Raw genomic sequence first — 16,918 nt, 5'->3', positions numbered from 1 at the left:
TTGAAACTTAATTACACACCCATTCTTCTGTCTCCAGCCTGTCCAGTTTACCCCAAATCCAGTGATTTTGGGGGTGGAGCTGGGGTGGGGAGAGGCTTATTTTTCCCCCCTCTCCAGGGCAAGTCATAGTTTTTGCAGAGATAAGGTGGACCGGATTTGGGGGAGGGACAGAGTTCATTCTATGGCAAAGGCGCAGACTTTGTTTTTGGAAGAGATAACTTCCAGAGCTCCCCTGGGGGGATGAGAGAATCCTGAAGGACTCAGGGAGCCAGGGGGGAAAAGGAATCTTGGCAGGGATGGAGACACCCCCCCCCCTTCCAATGGGGGAGGCCTTGTCTGGTAGTGGCTGAGAACTTGTGCTTGTGAGTTGGGAAGACGGGTTAGAGCTATGCAAGCCGTATGCCTTGGATAGCTGACAGTACCCTCTGACCCTCAGTCTCCTCCTCTGTAAAATGAGGATAAGAACAGACCTATCCTAAGACAGTGCATTTGCACATAGTGCTCCATAAATGCTAGCCTATCACCATACCTTTTGAAAAAGGGCCCATAGGGACCTTGTGGGATATTTTTAATCAGTTTTTATTTTGCTTCAGTGCATTTTCATAATTCTCCTACCATGAGTCTGCTAAAATAGTGAAAAAGTTAATAGAGCGAGGAGGAGTAAAATTAAGTGGAAATGTCACCCTAACACAGGGCTCCAGCATGGGGTATTAGACCTGGAAATAGGTAAGAAATCTTAAGAGTCTAAACTTCACACACACTCATTTAATATCTTAAATTGAAGCTCCAAGAGGAAAAGTGAGTTGGCCAAAGTCTACAGCAGGTTAGTGGCAAAGTCAAAACTGGAATGGCTGACCATGGAGGTCATGAGGTCAGACCGTGGAGGTCATGGGGTCAGACTTTCCCAAGGCCGCTCAGACAAGACAGATCCTATTGTTAGATGTTGGATTAAAAGAAGTTGTGCAAATTTCATTACTGAGCACTCCTCAGAGTCCTTAACACGTGACAGTGCCTTGGGCACTTCAAGAGAGACCTCCACACCGAGCCCCTTGAAAAACATGAGCACCCATGAAAGCTCTCCCTGCCCCGAAGCAGAGAAACGCTATAGCTTAAATACATTCCTAGATTTAAAAAATAATAATTTTTTAGATATTTTAAATAGTACGATTTTTAAAAATTACATGCAAATCATCTGTTGCTGGTAGAAAGAAAGTTAAATTTTTCATAATATCTTTCTTTTAAGTTGGAAATATTACAAGCACGCAGGAAAGTATAGAGAATAACACTGTGAACACTGATGTGCCATCACTCAGGTTTGTGGAATCTTACCGCATGGCCATTTCTTCACTGGATTCGTTTTTTGTTCTTTTTTTTTTTTTTTTTTTTTTTTATTTATTTGACAGAGATAGAGACAGGCATCGAGAGAGGGAACACAAGCAGGGGGAGTGGGAGAGGAAGAAGCAGGCTCATAGCAGAAGAGCCTGATGTGGGGCTCGATCCCAGATCGCCAGGATCACGCCCTGAGCCGAAGGCAGACGCTTAACCGCTGTGCCACCCAGGCGCCCCTCGTTTTTTGTTCTAATGAGAAGTGAGATATTATATTTTGCGTTGAAGCCCCCTTGTACCTCTCCCTGATCTCATCCCCCCTGCCACCCCTCTCGAAGGTGACCACTGTCAACTTTTGCTGTTTATCATTGCCAGACATGTTTTTATACTTCTGCTCTACGTGGCTACATAAACAATATGTACTATTCTGTCAATCTGAAAGATGTACTCAAATGGTATGTTGTACGCATCCTGCAGCGCCCCCCTTTTGTTCCTTCCTATCACAGCTTTTCGGCTCTTTCCAGTCAGACACAAGTAGGTCACTCACTGGGTATGCTGTGTATGAGTGTCTGGTTTTGGACAACGGAGTCATTTCCCGTTTCTTGCTATTTCGGAACAATGTTGCAAAGAACATTCTGATACCGTGGCTGCGGGTTTCTCTAGGATACACGCAGAGTGGAATTTCTGGATCTCAGGCAGTGGGCATCCTCACTTTGGGGTTCCCGTCGCTCCACATCCTCACCGGCACCTGATTCCAGAAGATGATGAACGTAAGATGAGAATTTGTATTTCCCCTGTTCCAGAGGGAAAGGCTCTTTTTGTCATTTGAGTTTGCGCTCGGAGTGCCTGTTCATATCCTTTGCCCATTTCTCTGTTGCATTATTTACCTCTTCTTATCATTTGAAGGAACTATTTATTCTTTTTTTTTTTAAGATTTTATTTTTGAATAATCCCTTCGCCCAACGTGGGTCTCAAATGCACAACCCCAAGGTGGGGAGTCTCACCGACTGAGCCAGCCAGGTGCCCTGGGCGCTATTTATTCTTGACCCAAATCCTTTTTCAGTTATATTAGCTGAAAGCATCTTTGATCAGATTGTAGCTTGTCTTTTCACCCTCTTTAGAGCCTCTTTTGTTGTATAGAAGTTTATGGTTATATGGAAGTTACCTCCTGGTTAAATGATAAATCAGGTCATTAACTTTACTGATCTTTTCCTTTATGGTTTGTGCTTATTGTATTTTGTCCATAAAATCTTGTGCTGCCCTGAGATCATAAAGATATTATACTAAATATTTTCTTCAAGTTTTAAAGTTTTATTTTGCATATTTAGGTGTTTATTCATAGGAATTGATTTTTGTGTGTTGTATGAAATAGAGATGCCATTACTATATTTTACTTTATATGGATACCCAGTTGGCCCCACACCATTTACTGAATAGGATATCCTCCCTTCCTTCCTTCCTTCCTTCCTTCCTTCCTTCCTTCCTTCGCTTCTTTTTTAACTTCTTTCTCTCTCTTTCTTTCAACATCCTTTCTTGACTGACATGCAATGTCATTTCTTTTTGTCTCCCATTTTCAAATCTATGGCGATCTGTTTCTAGGCTCTGTATACTGGTCCACTTACCTATCTCTAGTAGCCACATTTAAACAATAAAAAAATTCTTTAAACCCAGGTGAGTGAACCCACAATTATACCAAAATAAAAAGTTTAATTTAAAAAAGCCCCCAAAAGAAATGGTTGAAATTATTTAATAATATATTTTATTTGATCATATATATATATATATATATATAATTTCAACATCTGATCATTTCAACATCTAATCAATAAAAAATAATGAGATATATTTTGTTCTTTTTTAATACACAGTCTCAAAATATGATGTGTGTTTTATACGGACAACACACCTTAGTGGGAACCAGCCACATTTCCAAAGCTCAGTGGTCACATGTGGCTGGTATCTACCATCCTTGGCAGTGTACCTGTAACTTTATATATTGTACAGCGTGTCCTTCTCATAGTATAGTTGTTCTTTAAAAACCATCTTGCCTATTCTCTTTGTTCATTTACGTAAATTTTAGGATGATGCTGAACAGAACAGAACAAAGGTTAGAGACCAGTGGCATACTGATCTCCTCCACTGGGCTTCAGTGAAAGCAGCCACTATATTTTGAGTGTTTGCAATTTGCCAAGTACTGAGCTAAGTGGCTTTGTCCTATTGGGCTTTTAATTGAAACTTCATTGAATTTATTAATTTGGGAAGAACTGACGTCTCTATATAATAAATCCCTCTGCCATGAGTACGACACATTGATAGAGGTCTTCATTTATATAGGTCTGCTTTTAAGTTTTTCAGTAAAGTTAGATAATTTTAATCATCCAAAGTCTTTTGTTACATTCATTATTAGATAATTTATAATCATTATTGCTATTGTAAGTAGTTTTTAAAACTGAGTCTTCTCATTTGTTGATGTTACATTTTCAAAATATTAAAACCAAAATGCTTTGAATATATTAAAAATGTATCCAGTAATCTTGCTAAATTCTCTTATTATATCTGTTTTTAATTTCTTGTTTTATTGCATTGTTAGGGCCTCCAGTAAAATATCACACAGAAGCAGTAATAATGTGCATATCAGATAGGGTTTAGTTTGTCCATAAGTAGCCGAGGTACAAAATAATAGTAGCTTAAGCAAGGTAGATTATTCCTCAGTTCTGTGAAAGTCCCGATGTAGGCAGCGATGTTAGGATGGCTGCGCTTCCCCATAGTAGTCCTCAGGAACCTAGGCTCCTTCCGGCTACTGTTCTTTCATCACCATGAGGTCTTTATCCTCATGGTCCAAGATGGCTGCCAGAGCTCCAGCCACATGTCCTCGTTACAGAAAGTTGGAGGGGACAAAGAAGAAAAGGGAGTCAAAGTCATGTTGCAGCTGTCCTTTAAGAAAAATCCTGGAAGCTGCCACATTACATTTCTTTCATCTTCCCATACTGAATCTCTGTACCCATTGGAAAATAACCTTCCATGCCTCCCTTCCCCCCAGCTCCTGGCAACCACCATTCTGCTTTCTGTCTCTACAGTTTTCACTGCTCCAGGTTCCTCATATAAACGGAACCATACGGTACTTGTCATTTTGTGATTGGCTTGTTTCATTTAGCATGAAGTCCTCCAGCTTCCTCTATGTTATGGCATACCAGAATTTCCTCCTCTTTAAAAGCTGAATGATATTCTATAATATGGATATATCACATTGTGTTTCTTTTTATCACACAATATCCCATTATATGTATCTATAACATTTTTTGTTTTGTGTGTATATCACATTTTGTTTGTTATCCCATTTGCTTGTTTTTCACAAACACACATTTGTTTATTATCTGTCAATTGACACTTCCGTTGCTTCTGCCTTTTGGCTGTTGTGAATAACATTGCTATGAAATGGGTGTAAAATATCTCTACCAGACCATGCTCTCAATTCTTTGAGGTACCTGCCGAGAAGGGGAATTGCCATATCCTATGGTAATTCTGTTTTTAATTTTGTAAGGAACTGCTATACTGCTCTCCGTAGCAGCTGCATAATTTTATATTCCCCCCAGCAGATCGAAAGGGTTCCGATTTCTCCATATCCCCACCAACACTTGTTATGATCTGGTTGTCATTTGTTTTGTTTTTTTAAATAATATCCGTTCTAGCAGGTGTGCAGTGGTATCTCACTGTGGTTTTGCAATGATTTGCATTTCACTAATGAGTAGGGGTACGGAGCATCTTCTCATGTGCTACTTGGTCATTTGTATGTCTTCTTTGAAGAAATGTCTATTCTCATCCTTCGCCCATTTTAAAATCTGTTTTTTGTTGAGTTGTAGGAATTTATATACTCTGGGTATGAACCCCTTATCAGATGTATGATTTGCAGAGATTTTCTCCCATTTCAGGGATCGTCTTTTCACTCTGTTCCTAAGTGTTCTTTGGTGCACAGGGGTTGTTGATTTCAATGTAGTCCAGTTAATCTATTTTTTCTCTGTTTCCTGTGCTTTTGGTGTCATATCCAAAGAAATCACCGCCAGATCCAATGTCATGAATATTTTCTCCGGTGTGTCCTTCTAAGAGTTGTATAATTTTAGCTCTTATGTTTAGGTGTTGATCCATTTTGTGTTAATATTTATATATAGTGTAAGCTGAGAGTCAGTTTCATTCATTGGCAAGCGGATATTCAGTTTTTCCAGCATGAATTTGGTTGTAATCACGTTTTATTTAAGACTTCTGCACCTAGGAGATGCTACTTTGATTCAGCCTTGGATTGATGGCTGGAATCCTTTCACTGTCCTTCCTGACCGATGGTCACTTAGCTTGGGCTTGATGCTTCCAGTGACAAGACGCTCACAACTTCATAAAGCAGCTTCTCCCCTGGTAGAACCGTTGCATCTGGTAGAAACATCTTAATTTGGCGCACACACCTTCCTCTCTGTACCATTCATCTGTTGGTCCTGGTTTGTTTTCTGGGGCTGTAAGAAGAGATAAGCATTGTTTCCCAAAGTAAAGTACTTCGACTTCAATAAATAACAGAAGTACATGACAGGCAACTACGTGCCACGTTGTAAGGTTGATCACATTGACTCCACGAAGCAATGGATTAACAAGTCCTATTATTGATTCCTATTTTACAGACGAAGCAAATAAGGCTTGAAGAGCTTATAATTTTCACAAGGTCAGTTATGCGAATGGTAGCATGGATATTTCAAAGGCAGTGGCCTTGACCATTCTGCCAAGCTGCCCTTTTCCTCATCCCCATCAGCCAGCCCAGAATTCCTTTGGTTCTTTAATTATTCTTCAGAGGATATGGTTTTCTCATCCTGTCCCATCCTATGACACAGGAGGTCTTTATATATTTTGGATATTAATTCCTTATCAGATGTATGATTTGCAAATATTTTCTCCCGTTCCATATGTTGCCTTTTCATTGTGTTGATGGTTTCCTTTTATGTACAGAAGCCTTTTCGTTTGCTGTAGTCCCACCTGTTTACTTTTTGTTGTCTTTGCTTTTGGTCCTCCCTGATGTCACATGAACCCAGGTGAGAGGTGTGGGCAGCAGCTGCCAAGTAAAACCTCTAGAACTTAGTCATGTCACCTGCCACTAGGGCAGCTCTCCCCACCCACACTGTCTAGGTGATTGATTTTTAAGCGGTGTGGAGGATTTCTCATTCCTCTTCATCAAGTTCAGACATTTCTTCAAATCCGTGTGGATCCTGCTCCTGACATTATTGGAGAGTGCACACCTGTGCAGAACACACCGTGTGCCAGGCACAGTTCTAAGTCCTTTCCATCTATTAGCACGGATAATCCCCACAACATCCCAATGACACACCTATCATTATCATTCCTATTTTGCCAATTAGAAAATAGTCACAGAGCAGTTAAGTAACTCACCTAAGGTCACACAGCCAGTCGTGGCAGAACCAGAATTCAAGCCCAGAAAGCCAGACTCCAGAATTTGTGCTCTCAGCCTGCTGCCTCCAAACATCTGACAATCTCAGCCAGCTTTTTGGAGTCCAAAAGATTGCCACACACTTAGGGACCTCCTTTTTTTTTTTTTTTTAAACAAAGAGAGAACGACCAAGGGCCCAGAGTCTCTGAAAGGCAACAGGATTATATAATATAATGGTTTATTTCATTCCATTTATTTCCCATTGCTTTCTATTTATGATACTGGTGTTTCATTGGGTACTAATAACATTTCCTTCTAAAATAAATCTAAATGAAAATCAGTGAGTTGATGTAAGAAAAATATTAAGTAATAGCATAGGTGGCTTTCAGATATGACAAAAATCATAGTGGTCATAGGAAAATCGGGGATCTTTGGAAAGATCGTAAGCAGTCAAGTTAGGTGAGGCCGTGCTGCAGTGACAAAAGTTCCAGTCTCAGTGGCTTCACACAGCTGAGCGTATTGCTGACTTACAGTACCTGCCCATCGGGCCAGCAGGTGCACTCCTTACTCTGGTAACTCCACACCCACACTTGCTTCCATGATGCCCCCAGCACTGGCTCTTCATGCTCCTGCCCAGGTGTGATGCACGGTCTTTCTGCTCTCGTTTCATTGGCCAGAACAAGTCACCTGGTCACATCTAACTTCAAAGGAAGCAAGAAAGTGGCCAGGTGCCTGAAAGGAGAGGAGTGGAACAGTGGAGAACAGCCCACAGATAGACTATGAATAAAGGAGTCTGAAAGATGGGTCTAGAAAGGTAAACTGAGTCACTGGATTGGTCTGTCTTTGACCACTATGACCTGCCTCACCAAGTGGCCTTCTCAGAGAAGGGACTCTGGTCCACCAAGGAGAAGACAGTCTGACAACACCTTTCTGTTAAGCCAATACTGCTCCTTCAGGCTTCCTTTTGGGTGGGAGTGCTGTTATTTCATAAGCAGTGTGGGCTGAACTGTGTGGTTGGGTTTTGTTTCTTCCCTGAAGGTAGATGGAGCGGCGTGAGCTTCGGCTGAGATAGGATCTGGTTCTGTCACTACTTTGAAAAGCTATCCAGGGAAGGGAATTGGAAAGGAGAGGAATTCAAGGATAGGGTCCCAGGAGCCATTTTCCAGGCGAAGAAAAAAGAATGTGCAAAGACCCTGAGGCAGAAAGACAAGCAAACAAAAGGCCAGCGTGGCTGCAGCCACTGGGGTTGCGGTGAGCAGGGATAAAATGGGGTTGGAGATGTGGGGATATAGACGCAAGGGCATCAAGGTCCCACAGTCTGGGGGAGTTTTGATTTTTATGAGTTTGATTACAAATGCACAGGAAGCCATAAAGTTTTCAGTAAGGGAGGGACCTGATCCAGTCTGTGTGTAAGGATCATCCCTGGCCCCTGGGTAGACAGTGGGTGTTAGGGGAGCCAGCACGTGGGAGAACAGACGTGAAGAGACGTTTGCAGACCTCCAGAGATGATACTGATGTGCACAAGGTTGGCTGTGGTGGAGATGAAAACATGGTGAAAATCTGCGATACGTTTGGAGGTGCCAAGAACTGGATTTTCTGATAATTTGGAAAGGACGGGAGGAAGAACATAAAGATAGTGACTCCCATGGTTTGGGCTTGAATGACTGAGATGGGCTTGGGTGATGAAATAGTCCAATTAACGTAGGCGGGATTGCTATTGTTCTTTCAAAGACTGAGGAAGGGGGAGTGGATTGTCCTTCGCAAACCTGGTAACTGAGCTCCAATTCAGGGGTGCCTACTCCAAACAAAGGGCATACTTTCCCCACTCTCCCGGACCCGCGCATTAATTTTTATAATGGGGGATATTTAATGCTTTTACTATCACTCAGTGTTAAAATACATAGATGCCCCCGAATGCAAATGTAGACTTCGAAGCCAGCCCGAAGCTTGGGACCCTACTTAAAGACGCCGGCACGTTGGGACCAGGTGCTGGGAATATACATTTCATAGATGTAAGGGCGACGCCATACCAGCCTCGGGGAACAAGTTTTAAAATCTTGCTTTCCGATTGGTGCAGGGGCCAAGTGCTGGTGTGTGATTGGAGGAATGTTAGCTTACTCTGTAACTAACCTCAGCAAATTGCGATTGGTCATCGTGCGGAGCTGGGTTTGGATCGATGTAGTCCGTCTTGGCCTGTGATTGGTGGGATTGTAATGCTACTTCCGCTATGATTGGTTAAACCCGTGAGGTTAATGAAAAGTTTCTGAACGCCAATCCAGCATTGGCCACTAGGTGGAGCCCGGGATGCGCGAAGCGAGGTGCTGCAGAGTGTCTGGGCCGCTCCCTCCCCGACGCCCTCCGGTTCTGCCTTGGCACTAGTTCTGCCCTGTGCCCTCCGGCAACCGCGGGACAGGGGTAGGGGTGTGGGGGACGGTGTTAGAACTCCCTGCTCCAGCCCGGGTGGCCACGCTTCTCTGCACAGCCCCTTTGGCCCTTTCTTCTGGCTCCCAGCCCCGCAGAGGACTTTGGCTGACCGAGGGGTGGGACAGCGAGTTCGTGAAGGTTTGTGAAGGCCCAGATCCAAAATGCAAAATTGTGGAGTCTGTCAAAGGAGATAGAGCAGCGCCCCCTCCCTCCACTGCGCCCTCTGCCCGCCTCGGAGCCCTTCTAAGTTGAACGGCCTCCTCCGTGCCCTTTCAAATCCTTAAAGGACTTTTCCAAAGGAGCATCTCATAGGAGCTTAGGACTGTGTCGTGCAGGTCAAGGCCACTAGCTGGAGATCACCCTATCCAAAGACGCCCCTGTCATGCCTGCTGTTTGACCATCTTGCCACTGCAACTTCATCACTATTTGAAATTCTCTATTTAAAGATGTATTTCCTTGCTTACTGTCTCTCCATCACACCTCTGCACCAAAATATAAAGTCTGTGAGGGAAGGAGTAGGGAGGGCCAGATACTACAGAATGCCCAGTGACATTTGAATTTGAGATAAACAACAACTTATTTTTTTATTGTAAGTATGCTTCATGCGTTATTTGGTACATATTTATACTAAAAAAAATCATTGTTTATCTTAAATTCAAATGTCAGTGGGCATCCTGTATTTTTATTTGCTAAAACTGCAACCCTGGGGGGATGGCTCTTGCCTATTGGCTTCACAACTGTGTCTCCACACCTGCCAGAGTGCACGTGGAAAGTGGGGAATACATGTTAAGTGATTGGGTGGGTAAATTCCTCCTTCGTTCACTCATCCATCTAACCCATTATGTTCAGTTGCAGCTGGGTCCTGGGAACAGAACAGTAAATGGGACACAGTCCAGTGGAGGAGGCAGTAACCACCATCTGATTACACTGTGATGATGTCAAGTGTTGGGGGCTGTGTGAGCACAGAGAAGAAACCAGCAGGGCTGTGGGAGGAAGATGACGAAGATGGGACTTGGAGGGGCAGGGGAGAAAAAGAAAGGGTGACAGCTGCTCTGGGCAGCAGGCTCGGCATGTGCAAAGGCCAGAGCCAAGGGGAAGCCGTGGGATTCTGAAAGCTGCGAGTGGCTGGGAGTGGGGGGCAGGTGTGCTGGGGAGGCAGTCAGAAAGAGCTGAGGAGGAGGCTCGTTCACTGAGCATCCGGACACACCAGTCAGGCACAGTAGCGACGCTAGGTTGGTATCACTGAGCCCATTGCACAGATGAGGAGACTGAGGCTCAGAGAAATGAAGTGCTTGGTCTGGGTTTACAGTCTGACTAAAAAGCTGAGCTTCAGATTCATGTCTGACATACTCTGAAGCCTGTGGTATTCTGGAAAAGTCTCTGGGTTAAGCACTGGAACCGAATTGGAGGATGAAGAAACTGAGCCTCAGAAAGGTGACAGGGCTGTCCCTGTGAATATGGTTCCTCCAGGAGCCCCACCCCTTGGTCAGCCAAAGGCCTCCTCCTCCTGACAGGCAGTGTGAGGGGTCTGGTTTGTCTCAAGCCCTCTGAGACCGTGGGAGGGCCAGGGCAGGACCCAGGAGTTGAGGCTGCTGTCCTTCCTGTTCTGTTTGGGTTGGGTCTCCAGGACCCCCTTGCTGAACCCTGTGGCTAATTCCTTGCATGGGTCCTGGGCGGGTCCTCCGTTTCCATGGAGACCGCCTCCTACCATCCCTGAAATCTCATTGTGACCAGTATTAAGAGATTAACGCTGCCTCGCAGCCCTCACAGGGTACTGGGTGCCAGGGTGGCAGCAGGAGCCCCCTCAAGGATGAAGAAGTTGCTTACTGTGCGGGACCCCATAGCACCAGGAGGAGGATGTCAGACTGGGGCCAGGGCTTCCCCCAGCACCCCCCAGGTATGGTCCTGACTCCACATCTACCTGGACAGGAGGACGGGGTGGTGGAAGAGAGACCCAGGACCCAGGGGAGGAGTCTAGATTGGGGAGCAGTGCAGAGGCCTCGTACCCCGAGCCCCCAAGCCAGAAAGGCCCAGGGTTCTTAATGGGTGGCTGCCGTTCTGATCAAGGCGGATCCAGATTCCCTCCACAAGGTGAGGGAGCCTTATGGAGTCTTCCAGCTAAAGACCAGCTCCCTCATCTCCTTCATTTTGCACTTTGGGAAACCAATGCAGAGAAGAGAAATGACTGGCCGAAGTCAATGAGTTAGTGGCCTGAAGCAGGTGGACAATCCCGAGGCAGCCCTGAGGTCGCCTGGGCAGAAAACACCGGTTAGGATGGCATTGCCCCCTCTGCCTTGAATTCCAAGTGCTCCTCCCTGACCTCCAGGAAGGGGTCCCCTCGGACTCCTTCCCCTGGGCCTGACCCATTGACCATGCTTCCCTTCCCTCCCCACCTTTTCTCCTCCTGGCCTTCCCTGCCTCCCTGACAGCCTGATGCTGGCAGAGTTCCCGATAGGCTCCACTCCACCAGAGGACATGGCCACCAGACCCTAACTCTCCCATCCAGGGGACATCATCTGGCTTCACCAGATGGCTTCACCATCTGGAAGACTGTGGACATTTTTTGTTCCCCCCTTCAACCTTTCTGTGTCTTTGGGGTCCAGACACAGTGGGGGTCCTGACAGCCCACCCCCATCCCACCTCCTGTCAGGCCAGCCTCGGAGAGATTTAGGTCAGGCTCCAAAGCTCACTGGGCCAGGTTTCCTGGAAGGCCACATTAGGGCAGGGGACAAACACAGCTCTGGAGCCAGGTGGAAATAGCTCAAACACTCAGCAGTCTGAGCCTCAGTTTCCTCACCTGTGAAGGGGGGGCAATAACCCTTCCTTCCTCAAAGCTTGCTCTCAACTGCTATGGAAGAGTCTACAGTCTGCTATTAAAGACCAGAGCAAGGTGTGGAACACTGCCTGGGGCGGGGGTGCAAACCCAAGGCCTTGGATGCTGCTGGGTTTGCAGGAAGCAAGTTTGGAAGAGGCTAAGGAAATGAGAGAAGTGGTGGCCGGTGTTGAGGAGGGGAAGTGGACTGGAAGGCAGCCAGGGAGGGGAGCAAGACTTGTCAAAGTGCACCTTTTTTATTTTTTATTTCTGAACCACGTGAATGTAATACCGAATCAAAAATTTAATTAAAAAATTTAAATAAATTAGGTAAAATATCAAGTAATAACAATCACGCATGCCTCAATAATATGAAAGGCGTGCAGCCAAGATGGAGACCAAAGTATGAAGACTTGACATAAGGAACAGAGAAAGCCTGCCTCCGAGTCTCTGAATTTTTGACCTGGAAAGGCCCTTTATTTCAAGCCAGTCTCATTTTGCCAATAGCAAAATACTGGTCATTGGTACCCAGAGTCTGGAGCTCCCTACATGCCGGCCATAGTGCCACGTGCTGTCTGAATATCATCCCGCTGAATCGGCCTTCTGACTCTACCAGGAAGCTATCATCGTTCCCATTATAGAGATGGGGAAGCTGAGCCTCCCTGGAGTTGCAGAGCATGGATGCATATCTAGGCCTTTCCAGCTCCCACTGTGGGTCTCAGTCTTGGCTGCACATCAGAATCACCCAGGGACTTTAAAAAATACTGGTGCCTAGCACCCATCCACCCCAATCCCTAGATTTGATCACTGGCCTGTGATGGGGCCTGGGCATCAGTATTTTTTTAAAAGTTCCAGGTGAATCTAATTCACCGTCGGAGCTGGATCTCTGCTTTATGCTAGAGAACTTTTCAAACAGGAAACCAAGGCCCAGGAGGGAAATGAGCTTGCCTAAGGTCACACAGTGGCTGGAAGCAGAGCTGAGGCAGGGCTCTCATGGAGCCTTCGTGAAAATAAATAAGAGGCGCTCTCCTCTGGGCAGATAAGTCTCCATGGGCACTTGGTTTGGTAACCGAAACAGGGGCTAGATTTCTACACTGACTCACCTCCTTGCACAGAGAACCGTTGTGCAGTGGGCAACCTGTACAACTGTATGTAGCAACCCTGGCTTGAGTCTCAGGACTCCCAAACACTACATCTCAGTGACCTTCAGGCAAATCCCTGGGGCCCTTCAGTACCTGGGTGCAGGGAGACCCAGTGCATTTCCTGGGATAGGGAGGGGTTCATCCCTTACACCATGACCAGGGCCTGGGCCAAGCAGGGGCTCACTATCATCTTTCAGGCCCCACAGGGGCTGTGCAGGCCCCATCTCACTCCGAAGGTCACTTGTGCAGATAAAGTCAGGAACATAACCAGGAGGGAGGAGGAATAAAAACAGGAGGGACAGCAACAGCCTCAGCCCAAAAGTCACAAGCCACCTGGCAGGAGGCAGGCCTCAGGCAGGCCCCGCCCACAGACCCAAGTCCTCCTGGCTTCCTTCCTGATCATTCTCCGGACCATACACTCTACCCTACCTCCTGAGCCTTGTGGTCAGCATCTCCCACAATGCCCTTCTCTCTGGCCAGCGTGCCTTCCATGTCCTTCCGTCATCAGCCACCATGTTCTCCATTTCTGGGTATTCCCATGGCCCAGGATGCCACCTCCTCCAGGGATCCATCCCTGACCACTCCAGCCCAGACAGGCCTGCCTTCTTGGGCCTTCTCCAGCCCTCACAGTCCATGCACACAGCCCACATGTGCCGCAGGACGGGGCTTACTCTGTCAGCATCCTGGCCAGCTTGCCTTGGGCACCGAGTGTCAGCCCTGGAAGGGCAGGGGAGCCCCGGGGGTAAGAGCACAGACTCTGGAGCCGCTCAGGTTGGAATCCCAGCTCTTGTTCCTTATCCGTCGTAGGAGCTCAGGCCTGTGGCTCAGACCCTCTGTGCCTCAGGTCTGCAGAATGGTAATAAGATGACTGCCTGCTTCATCGATGGGTGTAAGGGTTAATGAGTTAGCCCGTGTAAAGCCCCCCAGACAGCTGCGTGGACACCAGCCATGGCTGTTCACGGCTTCGGCCTCCACGAGCCGGGGAGGCAGGTATGATTGTTCCCAATCAGGTGAGGAAATGGATCCACGAGAGGTCCGGAGTCAGGGCAGGGCCCTGCATCTCTCTCTCTCTCTCTCTCTCTCTTTCTCTCTGGCCCGACCCCTCCAGAGAGAGGATGTGGTCGAGGCAGGTTCCAACTTGGTTTATAGCTCATGGCTGCTGCTCAGAGGGCCCACAGGGCCAGGGCCAGGTGAATTCCCCAGACTCCAGGTGGCTCCAGGCACCTCTCTGCTCCCAGCCAGCCGCGGGAAGGGGGGTGAACAGCGGAGAAGGGCGTCTTCAGTGCATCTGGTTTACTAATGTCCGGAACCCATCACTGAGTCCAGAGAGAGCCCCTGTCTTCTCAGGCTAGCTGGAGACTCAATACTGGGGTAACCTTCTGTCCTGGATGACAACAGCACCCACCCCGCCCCCATCATCTGCATAGGGAGTGAGGGGATGAGCCTGGCCCAGCATCTTTCCAGTCCCCACCATTGGCTCTGGCTCCACCTTTCAAAGGAAATACTAAGGGGAGGGCGTCTAAGACTCTAAGAGGCAGGGACTGGGTGAAGCGGGGCCTGTGCCTACCCTCCCGGGCTCCTGGGAGCCTCAGATTCCATTTGAAAGGCCCCGGGGCCCACATCCTCCTAAGCACTCTCCGGGCTCTGACACCGCAGGACTCGAGAATCCCGTGCTCAAAGCTGCCGCACCGCATCCCTGTTTGTAAAGCTCTCCCCCCAGCTGCCTTTATCTCTGTTTGGTAACAGAGCAAATTTGCTCAGGACCTAGAGCGGGGGCAACAAGCAGACTGTTGACTCTTGAGCAAAACCTACCCTTTGGAGAGCGGGAGAGGAGGCACTGGACGTGCGTGGGGAGGCCAGCAGCCTCTTGCATAACCCGGGTGGCCTCCTGCCCACCCGGGCCTTTTCAGGGTTAGGGGTGAGGCAAACCGCAAACTCATGCCCAGTTAATTTTTTAAGGCAAAATCAACAGGCTCAGCAATGATTAGCAGGCAAGTAAGTTCGTCTTAATCATGCTGAGGAGAGGGAGGAAGGAGGCTTCTGGGGGCCCAAGGATGGGGCTCGGTTATCAGTTAACCACATGAATGTTGTTTCCTTCCAAATCCACTGGCCTTCAGCCCCGAGCTCCCTCGTCTTCCTCTCGGAAGTACTCCCGTGGCAACCCCGTGGCCATCAACGACTGAGGGAACAAACGTTCTACCATGCAGGGTCCCCAGGAGGCACTGCCAGGGCCCTTGAGGGCTGGGATGCAGGACACCCAGAGCTTGGGGTCTTCTTTTGAAGGCAAAGCCCTTCCACCCCCTCCACCGCTGTGTGGCCTTGAGCAGTTCCCTTCCACCTTCTGGGGCTCAGGGAGGGGCCTGAGGTCTATGGTTCAACGTACAGCCAGCCGCCACTACCCTGGGGCCTCAGTGTCTCCATCCACCAAATGGGTGGGTTTGTTGAGACACCCTTTCTAGTCTTGAAGTTCTGTGAGGTCATGACTGGATTCAGCCAATGTGGCCTTATCCAGGTGAGGACGGTGGGATGGGCAGTGTTTGAAGAATTCAAGGAGGGGAAAGGTGCCCAGAACAGGGAGGGGGCCTACCTGATATCTGCTGTTGGTACCAGCAAGCGACAGATCCCAGCTTCAGGAAGAGAGCTGTCCTCTCAGATGGGAGGCAGGGGTCCCAGTCGGGTGGGGTGGGGTGGGGTGGGGTAGGGCTGCAGGGATGGCCTCGCAGACCCCACTTGGCCCAGGACCCCCCCTCTCCCTGGTCTTGAGTGCTGCCAAGGGAAGCGGCAGGGCCAGGCCAGCCCTGGGCCTGCTGGCTGCCTGGACTGGAGTTTGGTCAGTGGTTGGGGACCTATATTGTGAGAAAGTTTAGGACTTTGTCCACAAACTGGAATTTGAAATTTCAAAGGGGCGAAACTGGAGGGCCCTACCCCAGAGTGGAGATGGCTCTTGGCTTCTTTCCCCCACGACTTTTGTTCTTTGTCTTGATAAGTCCGGGTTCCCTGCACCACTCCCTGGGCGGTGGGGGTGGGGTGAGGAACGACAAAAGATAGCGGGGTGGTAAGCGGGGTGGTAAGTGGCCAGGGGAAGTTAGGGTGCCAGGCAGCCTGGGATGGCCAGCGTCTGGAGGGTGCCTCTGAACTCTCATGTGACAGGGACAGGCTCCTGGGCTCCTCAGATCCCCAGTCTCTGGTCAGTAATGTGATAGGATCACCAGCTCCGGTGCCCCCGAATTCTGATGTCCTTTCTGGGATTCCTGGAGGGAGGCAGCATATAGGGGGTGAAGCCCTTACGCTCTGGAGTCAGACTTGGGCTCAGATTACAGCTCCTCCCGTGTGGGCTCAGGCAAGTCACTTCTTGTCTCTGAGCCTTAGTTTTGTCATCTGTAAAGCACGGCAGATAAAATGAGAAGAGTGGCAAGTTCTTAGCACCGGGCGGGCCTAGCACAGAATCTCTCCAGAAACATTAGCCATCATTGTGGTTTAAAAGGAGAAGGAAGTGGTCAAGCGTGGCAGCTCTCTTAACCACTGTCCAGACTGGACGCTGGAAGGCCCTGCTCACAGCTGGGTCTGCAGCAACCCCATCCCCCTGGCTGCCCCGGATGAGCCCTCCTGCCCTTCTAGAGGCCTCCATCTCTCCATCTACAACATGAAGGAGTTGGACCTCTCTGTGAGCTCTGAGGTCCTCTGTCATCTGCTGGGAGCCACTGCATGTCGAGTGGGGTCAGACAGACCACAGGGTGGGGTGGAGAGCAAGAGTGGCCGCTGAGCTGATGGCAGAGGGGCCCAGGTTTGTCCATA

General features: G+C 48.2%; 2 protein-coding genes across 6 annotated transcripts in view; one reads left to right on the top strand and one right to left on the bottom strand.

The window, feature by feature from the left end:
• The window catches only part of FITM2 (fat storage inducing transmembrane protein 2), a 66,860-nt gene extending 50,920 nt beyond the window's left edge, over window positions 1-15,940 (bottom strand). For 2 of the 3 annotated variants that reach the window (XM_026503568.4, XM_057312511.1), the window contains exon 1: window positions 15,711-15,940. The gene's annotated coding sequence lies outside the window, so the exon portion shown is untranslated. The remainder of the gene's footprint in view (window positions 1-15,710) is intronic. The other variant, XM_048222149.2, reaches the window with a different exon arrangement.
• HNF4A (hepatocyte nuclear factor 4 alpha) overlaps window positions 1-16,918 on the top strand; it is a 58,700-nt gene that overhangs the window by 13,650 nt on the left and 28,132 nt on the right. The window lies entirely within an intron of this gene.

This window comes from Ursus arctos, unplaced genomic scaffold (genome assembly GCF_023065955.2).
Source record: "Ursus arctos isolate Adak ecotype North America unplaced genomic scaffold, UrsArc2.0 scaffold_16, whole genome shotgun sequence".
NCBI lineage: Eukaryota > Metazoa > Chordata > Mammalia > Carnivora > Ursidae > Ursus > Ursus arctos.
The sequence above is the reverse complement of the archived record's forward strand: the minus strand, read 5'-3'. Positions and strand labels throughout refer to the sequence as shown.